Below are 7,473 nucleotides of genomic sequence, written 5' to 3' on the forward strand. Positions count from 1 at the left end.
CCATTAAAGAGAAATTCTTCCGAGAGAACTGAAACATGTTATATAACTCTGACTTGGCACTCCTTCCATCTGGAGAACTTTTTTGGTAACTGTTTTCATCACAGAATGATCTAAAGTAAAATGAATTGAAATTAGAGTAATTATTTTCCAGTGAGTGGCTATTTCCATTTAAAACCAAAAGCCAACTAATTATTGCTTTTCCCATACATTTAAATATGAAATCTACATTATATAATTATACACTTATTTCCCCCTTTGTGTATTCTAATTTCTTCCTCAGAAACCTAAGATGCCATCTTGCAGACTGCCCACAGTGGCTACTATTTTGGCAGCAGCAAAGGTCAACTTGAAACATTTTGCATCTAAAGTGGCTTTGGCTACCTTTGGATACAAAGTACAGTCTGAGCACCGTCCAGACGCTTAGATACCTAAAGAGCATCTAAGATATCAAACCAGGGCATCCAAGATAACAAACCAAGTCCTGATATTCCCTCAAAAGCTGCTCCTCCCATCAGCCCCCTTCTTCTAAGGGATACTACCCAGTTGCACACATAATCATCAACGACTTGTCTCCTTGTTACTATTTCTTTCATACCTCACATCTATCTGCAGGTCTTGATAGCTACACCCTCAAAACACAACCTGAATTCAACCACTTTTCACTTGCTGCAAACTTCCAACCTAACCTAGGCCATAAACATCTCTTATTTGGAACACTGGGATAGTCTCCTAACTGGTCACCCTGTTCCTCTTTTTTTTTTTTTTTTTTTTTTTTTTTTTGAGGTACACGGGCCTCTCACTGTTGTGGCCTCTCCCATTGCGGAGCACAGGCTCAGGACGCGCAGGCTCAGCGGCCATGGCTCACGGGCCTAGCCGTTCCGCGGCACGTGGGATCTTCCCGGACCGGGGCACGAACCCGCGTCCCATGCATCGGCAGGCGGATTCTCAACCACTGCGCCACCAGGAAAGCCCCCTGTTCCTCTTCTTTATCCTCCCAAGTCCCTTCTCTATACCAGGTCACCTTATTCAGATACGATTTGCATCATGCCTTTTTCCAGTTCAAACCCCTCTACTCATTTAGAATAATCCACATCTTTACTCTGGCCTTCAAGACTTTACAAGAGCAGACCCCTGCCTAGCTCCTTGACCTCATGTCATACCACACTCTTCTTCACTCGGTACTCTGCCCAGATTGGTCTCCTTGCTTTTCCTTAAATACTCCACCCACCTACATGCCTACATACTCATTGCCTCCTTGTCCTGGAATGTGCTTACTCCACATCTTCCATGGCTTGCTCCTCTCATCATTCAGGTCTCCGTTCAAATGCCACTTCTCCAGTGAAGCTGTCCCCTAACAAATCTATCCAATGGAGTCCTACCTGCTCTCCCTCACTCTCCTTACATTAAGATAGTTTTGCACTTCCTACTCTCTAAAATTATATGACTTATCTATTTACTCATTTCTATCTGATCTCCTTCACTAGAATGTAAGCTACATGAGGGCAAGACTTTTGTCTGTCTGGTTCACTGCTTTATCCCTAGTCCCTAAACCCGTATCTGGCACACAGAAGATGATTACAAAATTACTTGTGAATCTGACAAATGAATAAAGTACTCCTGGCAAGAATTCAGAGGTTGCACAGGAAAGAAAGAATGCTCTTGGTGGAAGCAGGCTTAGTATCTAGGTTCACCTCTATTCAGAGTAGAGATAAGAAAAATTGACAAGTATAATTCACTTTAATTAGTACCTTAGCTGCTAAAAACATAAGGGAAGTGCAACACTAGAAAAGTACAGTTGAAGCTTGAACAACATGGGTTTGAACCTCACGGGTCCACTGACACACGCATAGTTTTCAATACATATGTACTATCGTCCTACATGATCCAAGGTTGGTTGAATCCACACATGTGGAACCACTGACTATAAACTTATACCCAGATCTTCAACTGCGTAGGGGTCGACACCCCTAAGCCCACGTTGTTCAAGGGCCCACTGTATATGATGAGGAAAGTTAAACACATTAAGTTTTAAAAAACTGTCAATACCTGAACAAATTTTTTGTTTTGCTATGTGTTTATCAATTTAAAAAAAGTGACCACATACCAACAAGCAGATTTTTTCTTATATCCAGAACGAGCAGAGTTCTGTTGGTTTCAAGGGCCTTTAGGAAAGCCTTTGCTCCTTCACTGGTGAGGCCGCACTGCTGCAGGTCAAGTGCTTTTCGATGAAAGACAAAAGGTCACTTGCTAACTCTACAGATTTAACATATAGACAACTCTCATTTTCTCACGTGTGGAAGAGTCCTGCACAAGACAAGTCATGGCAGGTTTGTAATTTTGGGTATGGAAAAAAACAGAAACATATACGCACACACATAATGCATAATCCAATTTAAAAACCTCTTCTTGGATGTGCAATGATAACCCTGGCTTTAGTAACAATAAATCAGACAACATATTTTACAATTACAGAACTGAAGAATAACTGTATATAACCTATGAGCAAAAAGCATCACAAAATGAATCTCAGTTCATAATTAGCAAGGGCGGCAGGGGCGTGTAAACCTCACAAGCAAAACCTGGTGGAGCTCAGAAATGCACTGCATTCTTCTGATCATGATCTTCAGCTCCAAATCACACTTGAAACTAGTTCAAAGGGGAAAACAAAATAGAAGAAATGTAATAACTGTTAGTTTTAGAGGAAAAAAAGACAAGTCTAAGAGGATACAAATAATAAAAACTTTCAACAATGTGTGAATACAGAATACATACTAAAAACCTATCATGAAAGTATGATGGTCAAGAACCCTCGCAGTAAAAGGTCAGACAAAAACCAGAAAAACGGATCATGAATTCTAGTAGTTCTGGGGCTGAACAACCTACTCATTTAAACCAAAGGGATCATCACTAAAGCCCAGGGATTAAAAACTATTACATGAAAGGAAACTATCATGAGTCTTTTGTTTAAGTGTTGTGTGGACCATCACATTAAAATAACTGGAGTCTTTCAACACCCCCATGACACACAGAAATAGCAAGTCAGACATACGGATCTGACAGGATATGACACAACCCTTACAAACTCTCACTACAGAAGAATGGACACAGGGTATAATTAACCAAATAGCCAAATTAATACAAACAGCCAGTAAACCTCACCAGTCAATCAAATGAATACAAAATAAAACACAATGTGGTTATTCTCCTATCAGATGAAGCCAAGATTCTGTAAGAAAAGCCTTTAAATAATGTCTATACCCTTTGGATCCAACAACTCTCTTTCTAAGAATTTAACCAAAAGAAATAGTCAGAGATATAGGTAAGGATATATATCAGAGTACTATTTGTAACTGAAAAACTGGACAAAGCTTATATACAAGAATGGATAAGCTATGTGCACTGTGGCATATTCATATAATGGAATACTGAACAATCACAAAAAATGATGCAGGAGATGCAAATTTACTGACTTGCTAAAATGCTCATACTAAATTAATTGAAAAAAGTTATAAAATTGGGAGTAATCCCACTTGCATAGAAAATGGAGAGGTACTCATTTTTGTAGTTTTACATTTTTTTACAAGTGCTACAGGCCAGTGTTTGTGAGAGGCAGGCTTCGCATCTACTGTTGGGGTGGACTACAAATTGGCATAGCCTTTCTGGGTGGTAATTTGGCCATGTGTATCAAATGTCTTAAAAATAGGTCACACTTAGTCATTCCACTTGTAGTACCTTATTCTACAGAAGTAATCCCGATGGACACAGAGATGTATATACAACGTATTCACATTGTTTCTGACAGGGAAAAGCAAACTGTCTAAATAGAATTGCAAAGAATCGATTAAACTATGGGACATCAATACGACACAATACTACATGATACATCATTAAGTGAAAAAAGCAGGAATATGAAATAGCAGGTATACTACAATTCTATTTTTGTAATCCCTAAGTGTACATGTATATTTGTAGAAAAAAAAAGACTGAAAGTATATACGTCAAAATGAACAGTGATTATATCTGGGTATTAAAATTATAGGTAATTGTTCTCTTGTTACTCTGTATTTTCTATAAAGGATATATGCAACTCTTAGAGAAAGTTTAAAAGCAAAATAAAAGCTATCAGTAAAATGAGGCTTTAAAAAATCCTATCACGATAGTATCATGCCAAAAGCTAAGCATATTAAAAATTCAATATTTTCAATTTTAGAATTTCCCTCTAAGCCATAAATCCTCACTAAGAGATTCTGCCAAAGCACTTGCACCCAGGTCACCAATGAGCGGGTTGCAGTTCAGAGTGATGCGCCTCAAACCAGCCATGCAGTCAAGATCACGTCTCCTGGAATGAAGACTCTCAGCCCAGGTTTCTTCATGCCTTCTGGTAGTCTGATACTTCAAAGATTTAATGGGATGAAATTAAGATGCTTGAATAAGGAAACAGGGTGTGCCTGAGTATGGCTTATTATGTCAGAGAGTTACACACACACACAGATCAAGCACATATGCCAGGAGCATCAACCTGAGAAATTCAACAGTCACTTCTGGTTTACGAGTCCAGTGACCCAGATTCTGCTCGGTCAGTGATTAGATTCTAGCCACTGCATTTCCTGTTTCTGAACACTTACGTAAAGTTGGACAACTCAATTACAGTCTATGAATTATTTTCCTTATCTTCTAAGTCAGGGAATTGGTTCTAAATTCTATCTTTGCTGAGGCCCTATATTTCATCATCCTGTCCTCCAATGGCCTCCAAACACCTCACTGGGCAAACCATAAGAAAACTTTTTAATATGCATCTTATTTATTAACAAATTATATACACAAAGTTCCATACATAGTATTTATGTACATGATAAACTACACAGATTTTTTAAAATAATACAAAGGTAAAAATGTTCTCATATTTTCTTTTCCTAACTCCTAAGGCATTATTTTATTTTACTTATTTTTTTATAAAGATTTATTTATTTGTTTGTTTGTTTGTTTGGCTGTGCCGGGTCTTTAGTTGCAGCATGCCGGATCTTTTAGTTGTGGCATGTGGGCTCTTAGTTATGGCAGGCACGTGGGATCTAGTTCCTTGAGCAGGGATCGAACCCAAGCCCCCTACATTGGGAGCACATAGTGTTAACTGCTGGACCGCCAGGGAAGTCTCAAGCATTATTTAAAAAACTATATTTACAAAATGTATCTCACATGCTACCTAGGGTGTGCACACAAGCTTTAGAGGCCTGGACTATGCAGAGCCAGTTTGATGTGCCTTGGGGAAATAATGGTTTGACATTTAAGCAAAAGTACTGTCTTGAAGACACTGAATTCTTTATATTCATAAAGTAAATTTTGGTAACAGGGAACACTGACTGTCAATGAAAAAAGTCTTATTACATTCCTGAAAAAGTAAAAGACTCAAAGTGCCTTTGTTACTCTAAAAGGAAAATCATTAGTGTCATTTTTCTATTAACAATAACTTATTAAAGCTCCAAGCAGAAACAACAGCAATCACTTACACAGTGCTTAGTATGTGCCAGGCACTATTTATACAAATAAGTGCATTTAAACCTCATAATGAGGCATAGAGGTTAAGTGATTTGCCCATGGTCACTAGCTATGAAATAGGAGAAAGGGACTTTGAACCTAGGCCATTTGGCTTCCGCACCCAAGTTCCTGACTGTTTTCTACCTCAGGGGTCAATGGACTTGCCCTGTATAGGCTCAAAGAATTTTTCAATTTTTAAAATCTAAATTTAAACATTTCCAGGTTTGTGGGCTATACAGTTTCTGTTGCAACGACTCTGCCCCACTGGTGTAGGGTGAAAGGAGCCACAACTACCATGTAAACAATGGGTGCGACTATGTTCCAGAAAAACTTCCTTTACAAAGCCAGGCGACGGGCTGGATCTGGCCCACCAGCCAGAGTTTACCTATCCCTGATCTGCACCATCAAACTATTAAAAAGCCTTCATGTCAAATTATTAACTAACTTTAGGCCTAAATACAGTCACTATAACCACTGTAAAGTTGTTAAGGCATTATTTTAAAAACTGTATTTACAAATTGCTGATGTACTGACTTTTATTAGTTTAAAAACTACAACAGCTAATAAACACTTGATTCATTTAAGTCTTGAAGACTAGAATGGCATAGTTTCTTCACAGTATTACAATAAAAGTTTTCAGTAAAAAAACATACATAAAAGTATTATTAGGTATTATATATTAAATCTCTTATTTCTAAAATTAAGTGGACTATCTTTACTAAATGGTAGAATCCCAAACTGAAAACTGGTCATATTCTTTCAGCAAAATGAAAGCTACGCTCACATGTATCAAAAGACAAAAATTAGGGCTTCCCTGGTGGCGCAGTGGTTGAGAGTCTGCCTGCCAATGCAGGGGACATGGGTTCGTGCCCCGGTCCGGGAAGATCCCACATGCCGTGGAGCGGCTAGGCCCGTGAGCCATGGCCGCTGAGCCTGCGCGTCCAGAGCCTGTGCTCCGCAACGGGAGAGGCCACAACAGTACCACACACACACACACAAAAGACAAAAATTAACTGCCCTCTGTATCAATATATTAATGTGTTTCAATCACATATGTTTTCATGAAAGTTTAAACATAAAATCACCTTTAAGATCTAGGCCATGTGATCTGCTCCATGCCATGTCAGAACACACCCCGTTAAGTTTACTTAACTTGTCTTAAGTGTGATAGAATTCTTTATACCTTGACAAATAACTAAAAGGAAAAAAAAAAAACCCACACACACAATAAGATGAAGAGCCTATACATTTGTCAATCTTGACTTATTTGCTTTTCTTGAGTCAGTTGGAGGTTTATAGCCACATTCTCAAAATCATTAACTACAATCTTCCCAAACAGGTAATTGACGAACAGATGCATTCTAAAACTTGTCAGTAACAAAGCGCTATTCCAGTTTACAGCAACAGTTTAATTCTACTTAGATACTAAAACTGAATACACTGAATACTGCAAACTTTATTCCCAACCACTCAGCAAAGTACTACATACCTTTTCAGATATAGGGAAAAAAAGAAAAAGCATACGATTCTTCCTATTTTCATTTCCAAAGATACATCCCAATCTTAATGATCAATCAGCGATTTCAACGTCAACTATAAACCCAGTATACTGCTGCTATGCAGTGTACTAGAGCAAGAGAAGAGAGAGGACCTCAAACCCTCTGTTCCCTCAAATTCAAAGGCAGGCTTCCTGACCCCTCCAGACCACTACTGGACACAGGGAAGGCACACTAATGTTGCAGGACCCCAACCAACAGTCACCTGCTTTGTGATTACTTCCATGACACACCCTCACCAACACCACTGAGTTTGCTGCTCCTACGGGACGTTACATGTATTTCCTATTTTAACACATACCACAGTGCATCATAATTATGATTGCAGATAGATGTTCTAACAATTGAAAGAGAATGATGACTTTTTTGCTCTTTACATCTTGCT

The sequence above is a fragment of the Mesoplodon mirus genome, assembly GCF_964341445.2.
Source record: "Mesoplodon mirus genome assembly, chromosome: 7".
Taxonomy (NCBI): Eukaryota; Metazoa; Chordata; class Mammalia; order Artiodactyla; family Ziphiidae; genus Mesoplodon; species Mesoplodon mirus.